The 24,746-nt window shown below is 39.9% G+C and overlaps 1 protein-coding gene and 1 long non-coding RNA gene across 2 annotated transcripts in view; one reads left to right on the forward strand and one right to left on the reverse strand.

Moving 5' to 3' along the window:
• Positions 1 to 24,746, reverse strand: part of LOC122210892 (cytochrome P450 7B1) — a 173,097-nt gene that overhangs the window by 72,402 nt on the left and 75,949 nt on the right. The window lies entirely within an intron of this gene.
• On the forward strand, positions 1,180 to 23,303 carry LOC122210894. The gene is made up of 3 exons (XR_006198354.1): positions 1,180 to 1,304; positions 22,490 to 22,582; positions 23,031 to 23,303. It is a non-coding gene; the product is annotated as an uncharacterized LOC122210894 (long non-coding RNA).

Below are 24,746 nucleotides of genomic sequence, written 5' to 3' on the forward strand. Positions count from 1 at the left end.
AGATCTTTTCACATTCCTCCTACTAACAAGGATCTTCCCTTCTCTGAATGCCTAGTCTTTTTTCTTTTCTTTTTTTTTTTAATTGGTCCTAGTATCACTCACGTTAGCTCTGAATCACACACTCCCAGTGCTGTGGCTTAATTATTTCCTTGTGTGGGCTGTGTCTTCCCATCTAGATTATAATCCCAGGAGGGCAGGGTCGCATCATATAGGGTATCTTGTCAAGCCTATAAAATGAATTAATTAGTAGGTACCAATGGGTATTACTGACTATCCACCATGTGCCAGGCACTGTGCTAAACGGTAGAGATATACAGGTGTGATGGCTAGTTTTCTGTGTCAACTTGGCCAGGTTACAGTACTAAGTTACTGGATCAAACATTCATCTAGATGTTGCTGTGAAGGTATTTTGTAGGTGTGGTGAATGTCTACAATCTGTTGACTTTAAGTAAAGGAAGAGTGCCGTCAATAATGGAGGTCAATCTTACCCAATCAGTCGAAAGGTCTAAAAAGCAAAACCGAGTTTTCCCTGAGAAAGTGTAAATTCTGCCTCAAGACTATAGTATCAACTCCTGCTTGAAAGTCTCCATCCTGCCATCCTGCCCGATTGATTTTACATTGACAGCTCCTGGAAGCCAATTCCTTAAAATAAATCATATATACACATTATATACGTACACGTGTAAGTATCATATATACATGCCATCTATTGTATACATACCACACACATATGCATATACCTATACATATGCATCCTACTGGTTCTGTTTCTCTGGAGAACCTGGGCTAACACAAGAACTGCACAAAATTCAAGATTCTGTTATCATGGAACTTACATCCTTCTTGGGGAAAACTAATAATCACTTAAACACACCACTAATCGAAAGAAACACAGTGAGTGACAAAGCTGCATAGAAAATAAAGCAAGAAGATCCGATTGCAAGGGGCAGGAATGCTGCATTGAGACTGCACGGTGTGGGAAGGCTTCACTGAAACAGTGACATTTAAACTGAAACAGGAGCTGATACTCTCATTACTTTTTTTGTTCCTTTCATAGAGCTTGTATAAAGTGATTTACATAGTATGCACTCAATAAATTATTTTGAATAATAATGAGCAGATTAATAATATGTACTTATGGAAGATTGGCCATTCTAATTTTAGGTAACTAAGAAACAAGCCAAGTTTAGGACCTTAATGAGAAGAAAGTCTTTCCTGCAGGCTGAAATTACATCAACTTGAAGCTGGAGGCTCCGGTTTCTGAGTTGATTAATGAATGGAGATGACTGATTAAGTCGTTCTGGGTATGCAATGCCTTTTACCTGCACTAATTGGAAAACAATATAGATATAACGCAGTTGGTAGATAAAGTACAAAGTACAAAACAGACCCTATTCTGCCTCTTCTTACCTCCTTCTTCCCCTCCTTTTCTTCAAAGTACATCAACACATACCTGCCCTATTATTTGTCAGGGAGAAAAGATCCCATGTTTCATCTTTCTTGTCCATGATTCCTACTATCTGACCAATCACATTTACTATCTTTTCATTGAATGGTTATGTGTGTGTGTGTGTGTGTGTGTGTGTGTGTGTGCGTGTGTGCGCGCCTGTGTGTAAGGGGAGGGGGGTAGATAGAGAGAAAGTTGAGATTCCTTGAAACCTTAACCCAACAGATGTTTTTATCATCCCAGAGCTGCACTTCATATTAATTAGGAGAGATCTAATGGCCAGATGACCATTTCAGGTGGGGCAGCAAGGCCCAGTTCTGCCTCTCAAGGAATGCAGACTTGAAGTTTATGTTCTTGGCACATAAGAATATGCTAACTGAGGGGTGTCTGGGTGGCTCAGTTGGCTAAGCGTCGAACTTTGGCTCAGGTCATGATCTCACAGTCTGTGGGTTCAAGCCCCACATCAGGCTTTGTCTTGACAGCTCAGAGCCTGGAGCCTGCTTCGGATTCTGCTTCCCTCTCTCTCTGCCTCCTCCCTCGCCCACTCATGCTCTGTGTCTCTCTGTCTCTCAAAAATGAATAAATGTTAAAAAATTTAAAAAAAGAATATGCTAAGTGAATATATACATGGGGCAGGTAAGGTGTGGGCTTCTTTAAATGTTCAACAAGTTTCTAGTGGAGAAACCATGTCTTAAAACAATAATTCTACCTATTGAGAGGGATTAACTGAGTGAGCTAGGACCATGCTGTCCGTCCCTTTGCAGGATGTCAATAAGATTTCTTGCCTTCCTGTCTTGAGCTGTGATGCAAAATGCATGAGCTAAGGCTGAGGCTCTGAACAGAGAAGGTACATTGGAGCATATTCAAGCAGACTCTCATAGGCAGTAGAGGTTGACCAGAACAGGGAGTGTGTGAAGAGATAAGAGGCGGTGCTAAAGACTCAATTAACACCTAAGCTCTGAGAAAAGGACAAAATACTGTGCCCAACAGGCTTGAACAGGATTTCCCCAGTAGCAGAGCTACGTTTTGGGGTGGGTTCATAGGTGACAGATTCAAAGAGTTTTTTTTCAGCAAAGAAGAGAGAAGAGGGAATGATAAGCAGAAATAGTAACACTCATAAAGCCAAGTATCATAGATTTTTAGAATTAAAGTGGACCACAGAAATAACATTTCTCATCATTATTTAAATGATGAACTTGAAGTGCAAAGAGAACACATTTTCCCTGAAGAAATCCCGCCTTGCTTCTCCATGAGTAGGTGCTTCTATTCTCCAGGTAGAGGTAACCTAAGTCTATCAATAGGTTCTTGACAGGAAACCAACTCTACAGAGTTTGCCCTGGGCCCTAGTTTTCAATGGTATTATAGCAAGAGACCATTTATAAATGAAACCCTGCGTTTTTGCATTTCGTGTGTCAGTCTGTCATCGTCCCACCTATTCACACTGATTTAAGGTGTCTACATAATAATAATGCCAATGGTCGGGATTTATGAATGGTGGTTCAAGGAAAGATGTTCTGCTTTCCCATGTGAACATGCTTCTGATGATGCTCTATGTGCAGAACATTCTATGCATCACTACACACCCCTTTCAACCCAAACGCCCACATGCACGCACGCACACACACACACACACACACACGCCCTTGAAGGCTCAACTACCTACCTGCCCTCCCATTTGCTCTATCTAGTCTTTTGGAGTTTCTCCATCTTTTCTGGGCCCTCATGTCCCAGATAAATGTTTATGCCCTGTTCTGATTCTCCCTCATTTTTAGGTGAATCTGCTTGGAGAATAATGTTCTGAATAATGTTTACTTTGTTTTTCAAATCTTGACCCTTGATCAAATTTCCCATGGCCTTCTACTTTGTTCAGAAAATGAAATGCCCTTGCCATGCCCCTGTCTGAATTTCTTTAAAGGTTTTTTTTAAGTTTCTTTATTTATTTGAGAGAGGGGGGGAGAGAGAGAGAGAGAGAAAGAGAGAGAGAGAGGGGAAGGGACAGAGAGAGGGAGACAGAATTCCAAGCAGGCTCCCTGCTGTCAGCACTGAGACAGAGCCCCATGAGGGGCTTGAATTCACAAACTGTGAGATCATGACCTCAGGTGAAACCAAAAGCCGCACACTTAACCAACTGAGCCACCCAGGCACCCCAGCCCCAGTTTGAATTTGATTGCAGATGGCTTCCCACCCCCGCCACCCTCCCTGGGTTCTTTGCCACTGAAGACTTTCCATTGTGAATGAGATAATACGTACAGGCCTGCGGCTTGTCCTTCCTTCCTCTGGTCTTGGTCCCCCTTCTGGCTGTGAGGCTGCTGCAGGATAGCCACCACTTGGGAGCGAGTGTTAACAGTAGCGTTTGGATTTCTGCAGTTCTTGCCACTGTATGTCAGGTGAGGGAGCCAAGGCAGAAAGTACAACTCAAGCCAGTATTGTGAACAGAATTATGGCTTGTAGGTAATTCATGAGTTTATTAGTTGTTTGTTTTCTCCTGCTCTGGGTGAGATATTAGCCACCACTGCGTCTTTAACCATAATAAACTGACAGACAAGGTGACAGTGGGAACAGGTTCCTGATTAAAAATCTATGCCCTGCAAACCTGCAAATTAGATAATCAGAGGAGATGGAATGGAGTTTCTCAGCAAACATACAATTGCCATAAACCTCTCAGAAAATAAAGAGCCACAGGTCTAAAGAACTTCAGATAAGCGATGCTTGGAAAAGTACAAAAATATGCTTTAAAATGACACTGGTATCAGATATCCATTTAAAGCCTCAAAAACAGCATTAGACTGAAAGAATGCCAAATGGCTAGCTGGAGCACCTCCTTTTTGCCCCCTCTGGAACTGAACAAGGTTTTAGCACCTTGTTGACAGAGCCAAGAAGTGAATGATCGACACTAATGGGATTTTTAATCTTCAACCTAATTAACTTTGTTAAAATTAAGGCTTACTAGGAAGAATCAGCACAAAGAAATTAATTAAAGCAACGGAATTTTTGCTGGATTTAACAGCTGAGTACTGACTATAGCTATAATGCACACCGAGACAGATATCTTAAATTCACTTCCATTTTTCTCTTGTGTGCTTTCATGTCTCCATTTTCGAAAGAGCCTATTTCCCCAAAGCAAAGAGTGCCCATCTTTGCCATCGATACAGGGTATGCCATACTACAGAGGAGACCCCTTGTCTGTCCACACCATAAACCCTCGACCTTCTTGGACCTAGTTTGCCTGGAACCCGGCAAGGTGTCTGACATACGGCAAGTGTTTGATACATGTTTGTGGAAAGAATGAACGTGTGAGTGAGTAAGTAATTATAACTTTAAAAATAATCAGTGGTAATAAGTGATGGCATTGATGGTCCAGCTTCTGTCCTCCTCACCTTGTGGTTATTACGTGAAAAAAAAAGCAAAGATAAAGTGAACTGAGCCTTCTTTTCCTCGCAGAAACGAAGTTGATGGATGTAACGTTATGTAGTACATGGAAGAATCTTTCATAGTGGCCTACCTCTGAGTAGACCCACAACCAATTAAAAACCATGTACATTGGAAGTGCTATTGGTGAAAATAAAGCAATTCCTTTGTTTTGGATCATAGAGGAATGAAATATTTTTGACGAGTCAGCCTCGTATAGAGTCTATTATTACAAAATGTTCAGGATAGCAATACTTATAAATTTTATCACAAATTTCCCTGACTCGATATCATTGCACAATGATCATAATCTAAAGATTTTTGTTATGACTGGAGTTCTTAAAATAGTAACTATTAGATGAGGTTCTGTACAATAGTGATAGTTTCGGTCCCCTGAGTTTCACAGGGCTCCTTGTCTGCATTCTTTTTGATTCCTTTAAATTTGGCAGTTTCTATCTTCACTCCAAACTCTGGGACAAACATAGCTCTAAGTAAGTAAATAAGAGCAGTAATACACAAAATCTCTATAACATTGTTTTTGTTTATCACTTTTATTCTTTAACCATTTTTTAAAAAATTATCTACATTCTATCACCAACAGTGGCAGACATGACCACATATACGATGAACAAAATACAGTCCCTCCCCTGGAAGATCTGAAGCTGAGACAGGAAGGTTACAAAGGAATAACTGCTATAAAGGGGTGTCCTCAGATGGACCACAGGGCAGAGAGAAGACAGCAGGGACCTGCTTGGGGGAGGAAGGGGGTGGAGGTGGAGTCACAGGGCAGTGGTACATTGGAGGCTAAGCAAAATTAATTGTAGCAGATGGAGTAGGGGATGAGATGGAATCAATACAAACCAAGCGCAGGGGCAGAAACTGGCTGGGGGAAGGTGGAGGATGATGTTTGGGGCAGACAGGGCAGTCTGGTGTCTGGAAAACAGCTAGAAAGATCTGGAATAGACTGGAAAGGTAAAGCCATTAAAGGTATTTCATTAGGTGTAGGATGGATTATTTTAAAAGTCATGGCACCGCTGTGAAAAAAATAAGCAAGAGTGAGAAAAGACTTAAAAAGGCAGAGAAACCCTGAAAATCCTCTCCCAGCTCATGTTAGTGAAACAGTAAGTACATGGGCAACAGGGGACAGTGGGCAGGCAGGTGCTTTCATTGCCCTTTGCCTCAGTCAGTTGGCATTTCCCAAAGCTCTCATCTGGTCAAAGCAATACTGTGTCCCATCTCTACCGGCAGCCCTGGAAGAAACCTATACAAACCATACTTTGACTTATCAATTTGCTACTCCCTAATTGCTGGCCACCAAAACTAAGGAGATAGATAGGTTGTAAAGTGATGAAGCTGGGCCAGTAAAGAAGCCAGGAGGGCAGGTGCACCAGGGACAGAGTGCAGACAAAGGTAAAGGGGTGGGCTGATTAGTAACATAAGATAGGAAGACCACCGTCATTAAAGGCAAAGAGGGGGGTGCCTGGGTGGCTTAGTTGGTTTGTCGTCCAACTCTTGATTACAGCTCAGGTCACGATCTCTCCGTTCGTGAGACAGAGCTCCTCATGGGCCTCTGGTGCTGACAGTGTGGAGACTGCTTGGGATTCTCTCTTCCTCTGTCGGCCCCTGCCCTGCTCTCGCTCTCTCTCTCTCTCTCTCTCTCTCAAAACAAATAAATAACAATTTTTTAAAAAGGCAAAGGGGCAGGTAAGCAAGGTAGGTCCAGGCAGACAAGTTACAAAGTCTAGAATGTCATTTAAGTAAAGGGATTGCACCAGGGTAGAGTAATAACAGAGATTCATACCCAGGGAGTTGTCAAGTGATCCCACACAGATCAGGGTCTAGACAGAAGTGTAAGTTCAGGCCACCAAGCACTCCCAGGGTCTGCTTGAGGATAACCCTGGTTTTGGGCTCAGGTGGGCCTCGGCCCACAGGTGAAAGCAGGTAGTCAAGTGCAATGGCAGATCAAGGGCAGAATGGTGGAGCTATCCACTCTGGGCACCGGCAATAAGGTGGGTCACTTCACAGAGAATTCAAAAACAATGATGAAACTGTTAAAAGTAAGTCTGTTTTTATTATCACCAAGTGCCAACATTTTTAACAATATTAGTGATAAAATATTCCTTTTGTTGATCTAAGGTCTAAGCAATTGCTGGGCTTATTATGCAAGCTAGCAAATTTTCTTACATGTCCTTTTACGAACATGGTATTCTGTAAGAAAGTTAAATTAGAAGAACGAGTTATACAGCCGTCTCTCCTGACACACCCAGACTCAGCTACATGCATTTATTTCAAGAGTACAATTCTGAACTGCTTGAAAGTATAGAAACTCATTCTGAATGTAATTCATGTTTGCTAACTGACCTTGGTGGTTCTCCATAGTCCTTTATTGAAATAAGGATAAGTAGATTCTAAATAAATATGATGGCACAATGACTGTAATGATGAAGAAAGACAGCCAGTCACAATTCCGTCATTCTTTATAACCCTTCGGAATTTTTATTTCTGCTTAAAATCTTAACGAAACAATGCAAACTGCAAGATGTAGCAGTATGTTTGTTTGCGAAATGTGAATTTTAGTTGACACATGAAGTATTTTACTGATTTTGGATAATACTTATTAAATTGAGTTTCTTTATTAATTTAAAAACTAAAATATTAAAAAAAAAGACTTATTACTGATTCCCTATCATTTACCAGTAAATGATATTGTCATATAGAGAAAGGAGTGTTAAAAATCCCCTCTGGGTATTAAACACACTAGATACAACACTGGGACAAAAGTGATTGAAATGGGGACCGTGAGGACAAGAAGTGAGAACATGGCAGTTCCTGAGAGGACACGCTTGAAATTTCCAGGCATAAACTCAGGGTCACCCACAAGGTTACGTACGTAGGTCTTGACTAAGGGTGGATATAGTCTTCCTGCAGAGATTTAGCAAAAAATGGCATTTTTACACTGCTCCAAGGCCAACCCATAGAGTCTATGACATTTTGTATTCTTCTACTTCATGGGGTCATATATCATAGGGAGGGTGTCTAATTTATCAGAATCAGCCCACAAACAAAGGCTAAACTGGGAACTCCTTGAGGGCAGGGACTATATGTTTCATTTTCAACCCTCAGCACAATCACAGTACATGGAATAACTCAGGTGTTCTAAGTGCTGACAGAATGAACAGACACTGAATAGATTTCAAATAAAATGAAGGTCTTCTAGCATGATCATTCATATCTTTCTTGAAATTTATCCAATTAGTCTATTGCCTGCTTTCAGTTTTATATGGACTCTTTTCTCATTTATTAATAAATATGTGCATGACTAAGCACAGTGATTAGTCTTGTGAGTAAAATGATTCTTTCTTTTTAAAGTGTATTTATTTTTGAGAGAGAGAGAGAGAGAGAGAGAGAGAGAGAGAAAGGGGCAGAGAGAGAGAGGGAGACTCAGAATCCGAAGCAGGCTCCAGGCTCTGAGCTGTCAGCACAGAGCCCCACACGGGGCTCGAACTTAATGAACCATGGGATCATGACCTGAGCTGAAGGTGGATGCTTAACTGACAGAGCCACCACCCAGGTGCCCCTTGTGAGTAAACTGCTTCTTGATCACTGAAAAACATGATACAACATGATACAATATCACATGCATGATACACCCATGTGCACCTGCCTATACTTGCTAAAGCAACCTTGCCAACCATTTAGAAAATAGGAACTAAATGGAATTCTCTTTTGAATCACACTGAGTGACCTGGGTTTTACACAGTGTGAGACCATCCAATGCAAAAACTTCAAAGAACCTCTTGAGAGATTTATCATTGAACTGAAATTTTGTCCTACTAATTACAAGGGACAGTCACATTGGGTTTGGACTCAGGGCTTGTACTCTCTCATTAAATTTACCACCTGGCATGTAGTAGACCCTCAATAAATATTTATTAAATGAATTAATCATATCATACCCATAATGGCTCATTTGTGATATATTAATAATATATAAAATTCTCAGTAATTTATTATCTATTGCAACCTGATTTCCCTTACACTCTTAATTCAGTCTTAAATGGCCGTTCACTCCCGTTTGCTTTTACTACTGCACTGCATTAAAACACTGCTTCCTTCCCCCAGCTTGTGATTTAAATATGCTAGCAGAAATTCCTATTAATTCCATTCCAAGTATTTGCACAGAACTGATCCACCATAGCCGTCTGCTAATGATGCATCTGTCATTTTATTGACACCCCTAAACAGCTTTATTCTCTTTTCTAATTAAGAGACAAAACTGGTATTGTCAGCTGATGAACCGACATTTGGGGGCTTTTGTTCTAACGTAAAAGGCAGCACATTAGGGTGCTAAAACAAAAACTCAGGAATGTTAACAGAAAAGCCCACTAGACAAAATATATTTACATGTACGATTTGAATTAAGCTTGTTATAAGCCTAATGCACATACAATATTTTGAGTTAGAGGGGAAAAAATATACACTCGTGGCAAAATATATTCAAAACAAAAAGTGGTGCTTCCTACCCTAACTGGCCATTAAAATTCAGAACAAAGCAGTCTCATGTGCTCTCCGGACAATCAAACATCCTAAGGAAAAAAAATTAAACCTTGAAAAGCTGACCAAAATGGTAAACTGTCAGAGAGATAATAGTAATGTTTAAATAACAGCTAAATCAGAACTAAGAGTTCTTACAGAAAAACGATAGAAATGAGGTAAATAGCACATTTTTAAAGGCTAAAAAAGCAATGATTTCCTGATGATTATATTAGCCAATTGCCAGAGAAATGACAATTACATACAAGTACAGGACTAACAGCTCACCAGAACGTTCTCAAGCAACTGAGGAGGACAAGCCATAAAAGCTCTATCACCATCACATTAAAAATCTAATCTAAAATCATTGCATGTCAGAAAATTAAGGATTCATCAAAATATTCCCAAAGGTTATGTGCTGAAAGGAATGCATAAGAAGGAGCCACACTCTTTGATTTCTTTATACAGAAATATATCGTAGGATCTACATTTTAAAATAAACTAAATATAAAATCTGGTCTGCCAAATGAGATCATTGTTATAAAGCAGTTAGCATACATTTTGGCACACAGAAAGTGTCTGATAATGTTAGCTGCTCTTATTATTGTTATTATTATTGTGGTGTCAGAATCAGCTCATTGCTTTTCATGGTTCCTTCCCAAGGTTTAAAAGAACCCCCGCAAGAATTTCTTGTGGCTAAACCATAAAATAAGTTCAGCTAATTCTGTTTCTATCCTTCTTTCTAGATATTTTTGCTCTGGTTTGACACACTGGTTCCAAGTTCTTGTCTTTTACATAAATTCATCCTCTCCGCCTCCATGCTTAGGACTGCGACTCTGATCTGTATGTCTTGCTTTTAATGCTCCCATTACCCCCACTTTGTCTTTTGTATCACTCTTGGGACTATGAGCAAACTCCCTCACATGAAGCCCAGGGCTGCTGATTCCTGCTTGTTGAGAAGCGGAGTTTGGGTATGTTGCTTAGGAGTGACGATCATTTCATTAAGCCTGTTACCTGCATGTGCCAAGAGTAAGGGTCCACCAGCAGCCTTGCCCTAAGCCCCTAAGGGTTAGACCTTGGTCTTCCACCCACAGGACGTTAAAAGGTCACAGTCTAGCTGGATTTATGTATCATTGATTCTTTAACCCTAGAAAAGTCATTAAGAGAAAAGCAGGTATCTTATCCTGATCAAAAAACTTCTGTGACAACAAAACCACCTCATTAGTTACAAATCAAATCCTGGCTCAACTTTTATGTTGCAGTGGACTCCCATGATCAGTAACCACTCCTTCCACCATCCTCACCAGAGCCAACATGTGCAAGGTGACCCAGTCTTGGTTTCAGCTGACTGGTTCAGGAGAGGTATCTCACCTATGCTGAGCCAAGGTGAGCCTTTTTTCTGGAATATTTTGGCCAAGAGAACAAGCGGATACACGTGTTTTTCAGAGCAGAGCAAAACAACGTGTACAGTCAATATGTGGTCACACAACCGCTTCTAGGAACTGTTCTATCCACGGAGCAACAAAGAGTCTATGCTCTGAGGTAGAGAGTATATACAGTGACAACCCAATGTGCAAAATAAACTCATGTTTCTGAAGGGGTCCTACCCATATGTGATGAAGACTATATAGTCCTTTCATATGCTGAGAAATTGGAGCTCTTATAGAACTTAAGGAAACTGCTTTTGGTAAACAGAAATGCCATATATATGCAAGATCATCATGTGTGTGTGTGTGTGTGTGTGTGTTTCTATGTATGTCTCTATATTTCTCTATCTATCTATCATCAGAGAGACAGAGAAGTAGAGATTGTGGAACCAGTTTCTGAAAAGAAAGACAGCATAATGGCAATTGGGCAGGAGACTCTTAAAAATGTATTTGGCTGCATATCTATCTAGAACAGGCTTTCTATGTTGTGAGTTTCTAGGGGGCACGAAAAGTATAGAGTTGATGATTGATAACCTAGAAAACTTTCCTAATCTTTTTGTTGGAATTCAATTTCATTAAAATAGCCAAACTCTACGGCTTATTTCTCCACATTCGTTTATTCAAAACAGTGAGCCTGAAAGATAAAGCATTGATCAAAAACAGACTCTACTTTGACAAGAGTTTATGGACTTGTGTCAGGACGGGAATTTCTATCATCATTATTTCATTGGCCAGTGGCTAGGGCTGATGAGAGGGGAACAATGAATGAGGAAGTCCTTTGTAAAAGTAAGATGCTGTGAGTCTATAAACACGTGCAACACCTTAAGCAAGTATCTATTGGCTTTGACCACCTCTCATGTGGCTTTCTGAGCCCCACAAACTAAGCAAGAGCCTTTTCTTGCAATTTCTGTTATGTAGATAGATGACAACAACCTTTAACACATTTCTTTGCTTTTAAAAATATTTTGTTGCTATCGTTAAATAGGATTCATAAAAAAAACATTTTGGGCAAAAGTCTCAACTTGGTGAATGCTAGCAGAGATACCTCAAGTCCTTTTTAATAGAAATTGTCATGAGTTCTTCAACTTTTCCCTAACTTTCCCATTTCTTTTTTATTTTATTTTAAAGAGAACACAAGACTTCCCCCCCGACCCTTGACTATCCATTCTTGTTTTTCTTCCTTCCTTCCTTTCCTTCCTTCCTTCCTTCCTTCCTTCCTTCCTTCCTTCCTTCCTTCCCCTCTCTTGTTTTCCCCCTCTCTCTCCCTCCTTTCCTTCCTCTTTCTCTTTCTCCCCCTCTCTCTTCCTTCCTTCCTTTCTTGTAAGGTATAGTAGATTATATCCTCTATTAGGAAAACCAGCTCTTCCTCTCCCAGACATTCTGTGACTTTTTTCTCTTAAGCTTTTTCTTGTATCACACCTTCATTTTCCTCTGCAATGTTGTACACACTACTGTGCTCTGTCTAACCAGCTGAGCCTTCCTCTTTCAAATACACTCTTATTTCCCTGACATTTACCTTATGGCTGTTCCCTACTGATAAGCTAGACTAGTTCCTCATCTTCTTATTAGAGGAAAAAGTGACAGTCCCTGACACACCCAGGTCTGTGATTGGAGGAGAAAAGTCCCAAAGTTTCTACTTTATTTAAATTAAAAATATGAAATCAAAACTTATGTGTCCTGCAGCACTGTGGCATTGTTTCACTTCAAAAATAAAAAGTCATAATAAACCAGTTCATGGGGGCTTAGAAAATTGAAAACAAAATAAAGAAAGGTGGCAACAGTTGCCAGTGACACAAATTTCCAAAATTTTAGCCAGAAATATGGTTTCAGTGAAGCACATTACAGAGCAGTAAAAAGACCCAGATGATCCTGACCATTACATGCTTTCACTTTTGCCTAGCTTTTAAAGTTGAAATTAAAATGTGAAGCAACATTTAACAATGCTATGCTATATTCGTGAGAAAGTAAGGTTTTCTTAAGCATCCTTCTGTTCCCATTTTGCAGAAGAATCTCAGTACCCAATGCACTCATGCCACTTTAAAGTTTGTACTGTTGCAACCAGTATCACCCAGGTCCACTCTAGGTAACGGGGTCCATTCCAAAATGACCTCCCTTGTGGACCCAGGCATCACCCAACATCCACCCCACCGAAAAAAAAAAATTCCCAGGGCGCCTGGGTAGCTCAGTCAGTTAAGCATCTAACTTCGGCTCAGGTCATGATCTCACGGTTTGTGGGTTTGAGCCCCGTGTCGGCCTCAGAGCCTGGATCCTGCTTCAGATTCTGTGTCTCCCTCTCTCTCTACCTCTCTCTCTCTCTCTCTCTTCCCCCACCTCAAATATAAATAAACATTATGGGGCGCCTGGGTGGCTCAGTGGGTTAAGCATCTTAAGCATCTGACTTTGGCTCAGGTCATGATCTGATATGAAATGTCCAGAATAGGTAAGTCCATAGAGAGAGACAGTAGATGAGTGATTATCTGAAGATGAGGAGGGGGAGAAATGGGGAGCCATTGCTAATGGGGTATTTTCGTGGGGTAATGAAAATGTTCCAGAATTAGATAGTGGCAGTGGTTGTACAGCCTCACTGATATACTAAAATGGGGGGATTAATTGTACACTTCTTTATAAAGTCTACTTACTTATTTTGAGAGAGAGAGGGAGAGGAAGAGACAGAGAGGGCAAGTGGGGGAGGGGCAGAGAGAGAGAGGGAGAGACAGAGAGAGAGGGCAAGTGGGGAAGGGGCAGAGAGAGAGGGAGAGAATTCCAAGCAGGCTTCTCACTGGCAGCATGGACCTGATTCCACAAATTGTGAGATCAGATCTGAGCCGAAACCAAGAGTCGGACACTCAACCGACTGAGCCACCCAGGTGCCCTTAATTGTACACTTTTATAAGTTGAATTTTGCAGCAAGTGAATTACACCTCAATTAAGAAAATAAGAAAATGCAAAGAAAAAACTCAAAGCAAAGCAGCTAAAAGTGTGTGGCATACAACAGATGTTCAAGGATGTAAATTAAAAAAAAAAAAAAAGAAACATAAACTTCTTTTAAAAAATTACTCCTTGGATAATTCAAAGTTTTTCTAAGTATTTTCCAAGGGTGTGTTACTTTGTATTGCTGGGAAAATAACTCCACCTGCTTTTAGTATTGTGAAAGTTGTAATAAATCATAAAAGCCTCACTCCTTCATTATAGGTCTTTTCTCTAGATAAAATATTTTGCACACTCCAGTGGATTTACCTCAGGTTATCTGCAAGGCTCTCCTCAGTAAGAGGCATTTGGCTTAACGATTGGTTTGGGCGTTGGGAAGGGAGATCGGACACCCCAGTTCAAGGAGCGTAGGTAACACCCTGCCAGTCACATTTCCCTCCCCAAGCCTTCTCCTGGGTTTGCAGAGTTCATTCACCCCATATCACAATCCAGACAAAAACACTTAGTATCAAATAATAACACTCAACTATTGTTGCCTATACTCTGGGCTCCTGTCGTCAGCATAAAACTCACTTTTTGCCTCAGTGAGAGCCATGGCAATAATATAGATGTCTGCACAGAAAACTGCAAATTCAAGCTGGATCATTGTACCGGTGACAGCTCTGGACAGCTCCTGCAAGTGCAGTCTACCCTTCATCTCCATCACCTCCTTTAGCAAAGCTTTAGAGGCCCAGTGGCTACAATTTATATGCAAAAGGCATCTAAAACACTTTCTGTGTTTCCCATTTTCTAGGCCTCTTCTTCCTTCTTTCTTTCCTCCCCCACCTTTTAAAAATTCACCTATTAGTTTAGCATAACTATTTAATACATATGGATTATGTGCTAGGCACGGAATGAAAACAGTTGAGGATACTCTGGATGAAAAAAAGGATACACTGCATGAAAAAAGACATACATGGGAGGTCCCTACATCTCATTACAAGACGCACCTCTACAGTAAGCTTTCATTTAAACTTTGGTGCAAGTTTCTGGGGTTCTGTTTCTAGGCACTGGGAGCTACACATTTTCTGATTTAAAAATAAATTCTTGAGATGTTTCTCATTAAGTTTACATAGCCTTTCATTTCTTTCCTAGTGTTAGTTTTTATAAAATTGCTATTTTTTTAACCTTTAAAAATACTCTTTATTTTGAAATATATTGCATACTTTTTGAGATAAATTCCTTAAAATACATATGACCATCAAACATTTTTTTAACTTTAATTAAAAATTTTTTTTAATTTACATCTAAATTAGTTAGCATATAGTGCAACATTGATTTCAGGAGTAGATTCCTTAATGCCCCTTACCCATTTAGCCTATTCCCCCTCCCACAACCCCTCCAGGAACCCTCTGTTTGTTCTCTGTATTTAAGAGTCTCTTATGTTTTGTTCCCTTCCCCATTTTATATTATTTTTGTTTCCCTTCCCTTATGTTCATCTCTTTTGTCTCTTAAAGTCCTCATATGAGTGAAGTCTTATGATATTTGTCTTTCTCTGACTAATTTCGCTTAGCATACTACCCTCCAGTTCCATCCATGTAGTTGCAAATGGCAAGACTTCATTCTTTTTGATTGCCGAGTAATACTCCGTTGTGTATATATATACCACTTCTTCTTTATCCATTCATCCATAGATGGACATTTGGGTTCTTTCCATACTTTGGCTATTGTTGATAGTGCTGTTATAAACATTGCGATGCATGTGTCCCTTTGAAACAGCACACCTGTATCCCTGGGATAAATACCTAGTACTGCAATTGTTGGGTCGTAGGGTAGTTCTATTTTTAATTTTTTGATGAACCTCATACTGTTTTCCAGAGTGGCTGCACCAGCTTGCACTGCCACCAACAGTGCAAAAGAGATCCTCTTTCTCCACATCCTCGCCTACATCTGTTGTTGCCTGAGTTGTTAATGTTAGCCATTCTGACAGGTGTCAGGTGGTATCTCATTGTGGTTTTGATTTGTATTTCCCGGATGATGAGTGATGTTGAGCATTTTTTCATGTGTCAGTTGGCCATCTGGATGTCTTCTTTGTAGAAGTGTCTATTCATGTTTTTTGCCTATTTCTACACTGGATTATTTGTTTTTTGGGTGTTGACTTTGAGAAGTTCTTTATAGATTTTGGATACTAACCCTTTATCTGATATGTCACTTGCAAATATCTTCTCTCATTCTGTTGGTTACCTTTTAGTTTTGCTGATTGTTTCCTTTGCTGTGCAGAAGCTTTTTATTTTGATGAGGTCCCAGTAGTTCATTTTTTGCTTTTGTTTCCCTTGCCTCCAGAGACGTGTTGAGTAAGAAGTTGCTGCAGCCAAGATCAGAGAGGTTTTTGCCTGCTTTCTCCTCGAGGATTTTGATGGCTTCCTGTCTTACACTGAGGTCTTTCATCCATTTTTGAGCTTATTTTTGTGTATGGTGTAAGAAAGTGGTCCAGGTTCATTCTTCTGCATGTCGCTGTCCAGTTTTCCCAGCACCACTTGTTGAAGAGACTGTCTCTATTCCATTGGATATTCTTTCCTGCTTTGTCAAAGATTAGTTGGCCATACGTTTGTGGGTCCATTTCTGGGTTCTCTATTCTGTTCCATTGATCTGAGTGTCTGCTCTTGTGCCAGTACCATACTGTCTTGATGATTACAGCTTTGTAGTATAGCTTGAAGTCCGGGATTGTGATGCTTCCAGCTTTGGTTTTCTTTTCAAGATTGCTTTGGCTATTCAGGGTCTCTTCTGGTTCCACACAAATTTTAGGATTATTTGTTCTAGCTCTGTGAAGAAAGCTGGCGCTATCTTGATAGGGATTGCACTGAATACGTAGATTGCTTTGGGTAGTATCAACACTGTAACAATATTTGTTCTTCCTATCCAGGAGCATGGAATCTTTTTCCATTTTTTTTGTGTCTTCTTCAATTTCTTTCATAAGCTTTCTATAGTTTTCAGTGTATAGATTTTTCACCTCTTTGGTTAGATTTATTCCTAGATATTTTATGGTTTGTGGTGCAATTATAAATGGGATCGATTCCTTGATTTCTCTTTCTGTTGCTTCATTGTTGGTGAATAGGAATGCAACTGATTTCTGTGCATTGATTTTATATCCTGCAACTTTGCTGAATTCATGAATCTATTCTAGCAGTTTTTTGGTGGAATCTTTTGGGTTTTCCATATAGTGTATCATGTCATCTGCGAAGAGTGAAAGTTTGACCTCCTCCTGGCTGATTTGGATGCCTTTTATTTCTTTGTGTTATCTGATTGCAGAGGCAAAGACTTCCAACACTATGTTGAATAACAGTGTTGAGAGTGGACATCCCTGTCTTGTTCCTGACCTTGACATCCCTGTCTTGTTCTCAGTTTTTCCCCATTGAGGATGATATTAGCGTTGGGTCATTCGTATATGGCTTTTATGATCTCAAGGTATTCTCCTTATATCCCTACTTTCTTGAGGGTTTTTATCAAGAAAGGATGCTGTATTTTGTCAAATGCTTTCTCTGCATCTATTGAGAGGATCATATGGTTCTTGTCCTTTCTTTTATTGATGTGATGAAACAGGTTAATTGTTTTGTGGATATTGAACCAGCCCTGCATCCCAGGTAGAAATCCCACTTGGTCATGGTGAATAATTTTTTTAATGTATTGTTGGATCCGGTTGGCTAATATCTTGTTTAGGATTTTTGTATCCATGTTCATCAGGGAAATTGGTCTATAGTTCTCCTTTTTAGTGGAGTCTCTGTCTGGTTTTGGAATCAAGGTAATGCTGGCCTCATAGAAAGAGTTTGGAAGTTTTCCTTCCATTTCTATTTTTTGGAACAGCTTCAAGAGAATAGGTGTTAGCTCTTCCTTAAATGTTTGGTAGAATTCCCCTGGAAAGCCATCTGGCCCTGGACTCTTGTTTTTTGGGAGATTTTTGATTACTAATTCTTACTGGTTTTGGGTTTGTTACTGGTTTTCTTACTGGTTATGGGTCTGTTCAAATTTTCTATTTCTTCCTGTTTCAGTTTTGGTAGTGTATATGTTTCTAGGAATTTGCCCATTTCTTCCAGATTCCCCTTTTTATTGGCATTTAATTGCTCACAATATTCTCTTATTATTGTTTTTATTTCTGCTGTGTTGGTTGTGATCCCTCCTCTTTCATTCTTGATTTTATTTATTTGGGTCCTTTCCTTTTTCTTTTTGATCAAACTGGCAAGCGGTTTATCAATTTTGTTAATTCTCTCAAAGAACCAGCTTCTGGTTTCATTGATCTGTTGTACTGTTTTTTTGGTTTTGATAGCATTAATTTCTGCTCTAATCTTTATTATTTCCTGTCCTCTGCTGGTTTTGGGTTTTATTTGCTGTTCTTTTTCCAGATCTTTAAGGCGTAAGGTTAGGTTGTGTATCTGAGATCTTTCTTCCTTCTTTAGGAAGGCCTGGATTGCTATATACTTGCCTTTTATGACTGCCTTTGCTACATCACAGAGCGTTATCATTTTCATTGGCTTCCATATACTTTTTAATTTCCTCCCTAACTTCTTGGTTGAAAACATCAAACTTTAAAATAGAAGTTGTATTTACAATGTCCTATTAGAGCTCAATATTACAAGAAATAATGAAGTGACTACTTAGTATAAATTCAAAATCCTCACAACTGAATGATAAGTTCTACATTATTTCTAGGATTTCCTGAAAAAGGAGAGGGGGCATATTAACAAGTGAATTTCCTCACAATGCACCAACACACATAACCCCTAGTCTATTGTCAGAAAACACAAGGACCTATCTTATACGCTGACACCTATAGACACATATCTAGAGGTATTATTATCCCCCAAATCATGAAAAGCATAATACATTTCCTCTTCTGCACTATGATTTATTAATCAAATTAATGAATGTTAAAATACTCATTGTCTGTATTGATTATACACAATCCCTCACTAGCTAATAGTCTAGCAAAAAATTCTATTTGATTCTCGGTTTCAACTGGCATCTCCACTCTCGGAAAATGTGTCAAATAAATTGCAGCTATGTATTTCCTACATTAAAATACATATTCCCCTTATAAATAAGGAGAAGTACATCTTGATGTGATACTTTTTTTTTCTAAAAAGATATTCTAGAAGAATATCCCATCACTACATAGCCTTTAAAATATAACCAACTATTCAATGTCATCACCTTTCTCAGCTTTGTGATAAAACATTCTATTTAAAAAGTAATGAACAGGAGCACCTGGGTGGCTCAGTCAGGTAAGTGTCCGACTTTGGCTCAGGTCATGATCTCACAGCTCATGAGTTCGAGCCCCGCGTCGGGCTCTGGGCTGACTGCTCCGAGCCTAGAGCGTGCTTTGGATTCTGTGTCTCCCTCCCTCTCTGCCCCTCCCCTGCTCATGCTCTCTCTCTCTCTCTCTCAAAAATAAATAAACATTAAAAAATTAGAAAAAACAAATAAATAAACAAACAGAAAGTAATGAACAAACCCAGATGTTGTGTATTGGGGGCATAGAGAGCTACTCTTATTTGCAGTCTACATTGAAGTCAAGTAGCTCTCAGATCCTTGTAATTTGCAATCTCCTTTTCCTGCTTAGAAAATGCTGGTTAAACACACACACACACACACACACACACACACACACACAGAAAATTTATGTATTATTCATTCCCAAATTTGAAGGGATAACATGCATTTTCAATAACATCTATCTGTTTCTCTGTGGTTGAAGAAATATTTGAGACTTGTTCTATTCAAAAGAGAATATGTAAAATGAATTTTGGAAATTGAAGAGATGTTTCAAGGCAGACTTATGCTTCTCCCTTCACTGGAACTACTTCTCCTGCTCTCTCCACTGTGGGATGTGGATACAAATATCCCCAGGCATTCATTTTCTGCCAGGACATTTTTGTGGTTTAAAAATGCACATAGCAATTAGTTTTATGCCTTCCAGTAAGAAATGGAACCGAATACTCATGGTAGGAAGGGATTGCACCCGTGTCACTGTGCCCGGAATTCAACACTCCATTCCCCCTGCTGGTTTTATAACAATTCAGTGCTTTGGGACAGAGAAGCTCCTGGGGTAAATGCTGCTTGGGGCTGGGGGTGGGGGCAGTTTAACAATGAAAGCAAGAGGAGTCATATAAATAGCTTAAGAATAATTTGAACATTCTACATCAACATTCACAGCTTCTAAACAGTTTCCAAAAGCCTAAATTGACATAAACATTTATCAAAATGGTTTTCTTTATCAAAAAGTATAAATGTCCTCATTTATCAACACAAATTCAACCATTATAGGTAATAGAGTCTAGGGAAATTAAGTTGGCTTAGTGATCACGACAGAAAATGACGTATAATAGCACTCCCAAAAGCTCTAAAATGAAAGACAAGAGAGGCTAAAGGATATTCACCTCTCCCTATTTTAACTCCTATCCACTGTGGAAGGCTAGAGACTGCCAGAAAAGTAGGAATCCCACTGGCACATGCATCCAGCGTGTGTAAAAGTAGGCACCAATACAAACATATGGCTGTGATGGCCATGGGAGTGTGGATATCTCAGGGGTTAGAGGTGGAACGTGGATGGCCTCCAGAGTCATTTTCAAGTCTACCTGCAATAGTCTTGTTTCTGCTCACCATTGACTCCCAAGTGCCTGAGACATAATTCATAAAGGAATACATTCAACAAAATGGCAATGGCACAAAAAGTACTTTCCACTTCAATGTAGCCTGAGGAACTAGCAAGTTTTTGTCTAGCACCAGCAGCTTGGGATCACTGGGACATTATAGGCCCTTACTAGTCACCCAGTCTTACCACCCCCCACCAAAACTGAGGAGTTCAGTTGCTATCGCACTAAGGGAAGGAGCCAGAGCCAGCCTCCTGCCTCATAACTCCTAGATCAGGGTGCCTTCCCCACTCATGACTCTTCGATACTGACCAGGTTTGTCACAGAGTTACTGAGAATATCCAAAGGGCTGTCTTTTATAACATAATTCAAATTATTTGTCCTGGAAAGTACAGAGTATAGATTTCTAGATTCTAGATTCTCAAAGGATTGCAATCAGTCAGCATTAACCAAGTGTCCTCTGTGGGCGAAACATGATCAGAAAACCAATTTACAGATGAAATAAAGAGAAAGGATCACAGAAATAAATACATGATACACTGACAATAGATGCCTGCCCAAAATAGTCCCAAGACTAGCTACCTTCCATTGCTTCTGATTCCATTCTCATGAAGCAGCTTCTGGAGGATCAATGTGACCTCAAGTTACCTAGATGTCAGCAAGGAGTTGTCCTGATTAGAATATTCGAGCATTTATGTCTCAGAAAGGGTCCATCCCCAACTGTAAATTAATAAATGATCATTCTCATTTAGTCATGTCTCTTGTTAGACAGTAAGTGTACATCAATCCCCAAGAGAATGGTTAATCTGTATTTACTGACAAAGTCAGGTGTTTGGACTACAGAGCAGGGAACCACACCCTGGAGCAGAAGGATGGAGCCAGGACCTCACTCGGGCCCGCCAAATGCTTCCCTTGACATTGCTAGATCAGCACTAAAAACAACAGAAATTGGGCAGAGACATTTTGAAGAATGTCTTAGTGGAGCAAACAGAGACAGTAAAAGCTGGATCAGTGGCCGAAGCAAATCACAGCTATAATTGTGTACGGGTAAATTAAACTCAAGATGGTGTGGTGCGACTTTCTCTGACTTTATCACACTGCATACACCTTCAAAGCAGAGAAGGAAAACAAGTCTCCTGAAACCATTCCCATATCTAATATTACAAGAATCTGTATTTTTCATGAGCAGGACCCAGATTATTTTTTCATTGCTTCTATGTACCCGGCACCAAGCACTGCCCTTGTTTCATGATAGGTGCTCAATAAATATTTGGCTGGCTGGCTGGCCGGCTGAACTTCCATATTCTTCCAATTTGTTCTCGACTCATAAGTAACTTTCTGGAGGCTAATGCAGATGTTTCTAGTCTACTAGGGTAAAAAGTACTTTTCCATTTCCAGAACTTCATATTTAGATTTAAGTTGTTCAGACCTGTCTCCCCACCATCTGAAGAGGCTGATTAGGGCCTGGTTCTACCAAGTGTCAAAGACTTGAGACCACCTGCTTCTTTGCTCTTAGGGCAATGATCTTGGGTTCTCACCTGCAATCACTGTTCTCCAAAGGAAGCCCCATTATGACCATTTGTGAAGCATAAACAGGATAATAAAGTATTAGCGTGCAAAAATCCAAGGCCTGACCATGGTTAGAGGGAGACAGCCCAGTATCAAGGGTGTGTGTGTGTGTGTGTGTGTGTGTGTGTGTGTGTATGTGCGTTGGCACTGAGCCTTCAGAGGCAGGACTCCTTTTCATCCAGTCCAGCAAGCTCAGCACCACAGCAATGCTTAGCATCACCGGTCAAGTGAGGCTAATCTTGGAGATGATATTTAAATGATGTTTTCCTCTACCTTTTAAAATAAGAATAAAACAATGTTATGCTTAAAGTCATGGGTAGACTGGGGGTAGGATCAAAAGGACCATAAAATATACATGGAGTGGGTTAACAATAAACTCAGGATGTAGTTTTCAAGAGAGTTTAAGAAAATAAATGTTTGATTAAGAAAAATGAAGAGTAATGCCACACACACATACATAGGTATATATACGTATATACATACACGTGTCTGTATGTGTGTAACATGCCTGACGGTCTCCAAAGCCTGCTAACTAATTAACCTGGTCCTCCTAGTAATCCTGTGCGGAAGACAGAGAAGTGATCGTCTTCCCATCTTAAGAAGTGAAAACTGAGGTCTAAAGTGATCTGCTGGAGGCCAGATGGCTAGTAAGTAGTGACAAGATCATAACTGGGTCTCTTGATTCCCAGACCAGTATGTTTGTTTAGATAATCTATCCTCAATATGTGGTGAGGCTTGGGAGACAAAATTACCATCAGCTCCATTTCAAAAGGGCAACTAAAAAGAAAGAGAAAAATAAGGCAATGTGTTCAGTCTATTATTTTACTAAGCTCTCCAGATTCTTTACCTATTGAATATTTCATGAACATGAAGACCCCCTTTAATTGCTTCATTCCTGGCCCAAAGTCATAAGACAAAAATAATTTAATTTCGAACCTTTTGTAGTGTGAGGTGATTAGAAAATATCATCTGCAACAAACTTTTAATTATATGCCCAGGGTCAAACATTTGAAACCTTATTTCCATCAAACCTGCTTTTTAGTTTTTCACACAGTTTCTTTTCTATTTACCCCTACCCTGCATTCGGCTGGGAAGCAAGACCTTCTAACCCCTCCCTTGCTCCAGATGAGGGAGAATAAGGGAGTTCTGTCCCCGTCGCTGTTCTGCAGCAAAGCCGCCTGCTTGTTCTCTGAGTGGATCGTCAGAAGGTGTGGGGCAGCAATGAACACGACCGGGCTACCGCAACTCAGCTGCTCCCCACCCACGGCCCGTGTGAGCTACGTCCACCGTCAGACACAGAAAAGGAGAGGAAGTGTTTAGACACTCCTACAGCAACGACACAGAGCCGTTTTATGTCTGTTGAATAGAATAATAAAAAATGAGGTAGTATTTCAACTGCTTTTTATTTCACTTTTCTAGTCATTTATTTTTATTGTATTTTACAGAAGTATTGATCCACAACAAATTGGAAAGGAAATAAAAGAACTGGTCTGTCACCACTGACAGCACATAGACGGGAGAACTTTGCTAGCAAACCCCACCAGGCCTTCTGGGTCAGGTTTTATGTGGGGGAAGACAGTGGTTGTCAGAATATCAAGGATACCTGTATCTCACGGTGAGCACATAAGTTACACAGCAAAATATATATATATATATATATATATATATATATTTATATATATATTTGTATATATATATATATATATACATATACGTGTATATATATACATATATGTATGTATGTATATATATCTATATCTGTAATAATAATTGCCTACACTTTTGATTATCCATTGTGTCGTGACCCTCTGGGTGACTTCCGCATACATGGGTAACGAGGAGCAAACAACCCAGAAAGGAAATCAGATCAAATGCCAGTCATGTGTAAGGTAAGATATTTAAGCATAAACCCAAGGGGTCCTGTTGGAAACCTGAAATTTTAAAAAACTTGAACTCTTCCATTATATGCTGCTGACTGAAACCAACCACGCTGAGAAAGGAATGGCTGTCCATGCCCTCCCTCTGATTTTGGGTAGCTGAGGTGAAATAAGCAGGTGGTTTCTGTTCAGTTCCTCATTTATTAACTGGCTCTGTGAAAATACACGCACAAAGCCACTTGTTTGGTGGTCTCAGAAGAGGGGCTGAGGACTGACCGGACATGAGACACAATTACCCTCTCACCCTAGAAGGAAGTCCCTGCAGGTTAGGGGTGATGTATATCAGCAGGTCAGAATGAAAAACACCAGCACAGCTGCTGTCTATGTGGTAAGGGCCTGAGGGAGAAAGAGAAGATTTTCATTTCCAGATCACTTCTTTCACCAGTACTAAAATGGACTTAACAAAATTAGTGATCAGGCTATCATGAAGAGATGCTCTTTAATCCCTCATCTTTCAGATTGCTAAATCTGTCATTTTGAGGAAGCATTTTCAATGACCACTTTCTGAAAGTTGTATATCCTTCTAAGAACAAAATAAAATATGGTGGAAAATTCCTCTTGGGTGGGGGGGGAAGATAACGGACCTGATAAAATTAAGGCTGATTACCATGACATTTTCTATGCATATAATTTTGTGGGCAGACAATGGATGTGTTATCAACATTCTAAAACAGCCCCGTTTCCTGTTCTCAGGTTTCTTGGCCTTCGTGACAATGTGGACTCCCTCTAGTGGCCAAAGTAATATATGTAAATTCACAGGTTTGTTAACAAAAAGGGTTATCTTTCGTGATTTGGCTGTTTTCAAACGAAAATAATTTTCTTTGATGTACAATTTCTTTTTAGAGTACTTCACATGAGGTAATTATATACAAAT

Source organism: Panthera leo, chromosome F2 (assembly GCF_018350215.1).
Source record: "Panthera leo isolate Ple1 chromosome F2, P.leo_Ple1_pat1.1, whole genome shotgun sequence".
Lineage (NCBI taxonomy): Eukaryota > Metazoa > Chordata > Mammalia > Carnivora > Felidae > Panthera > Panthera leo.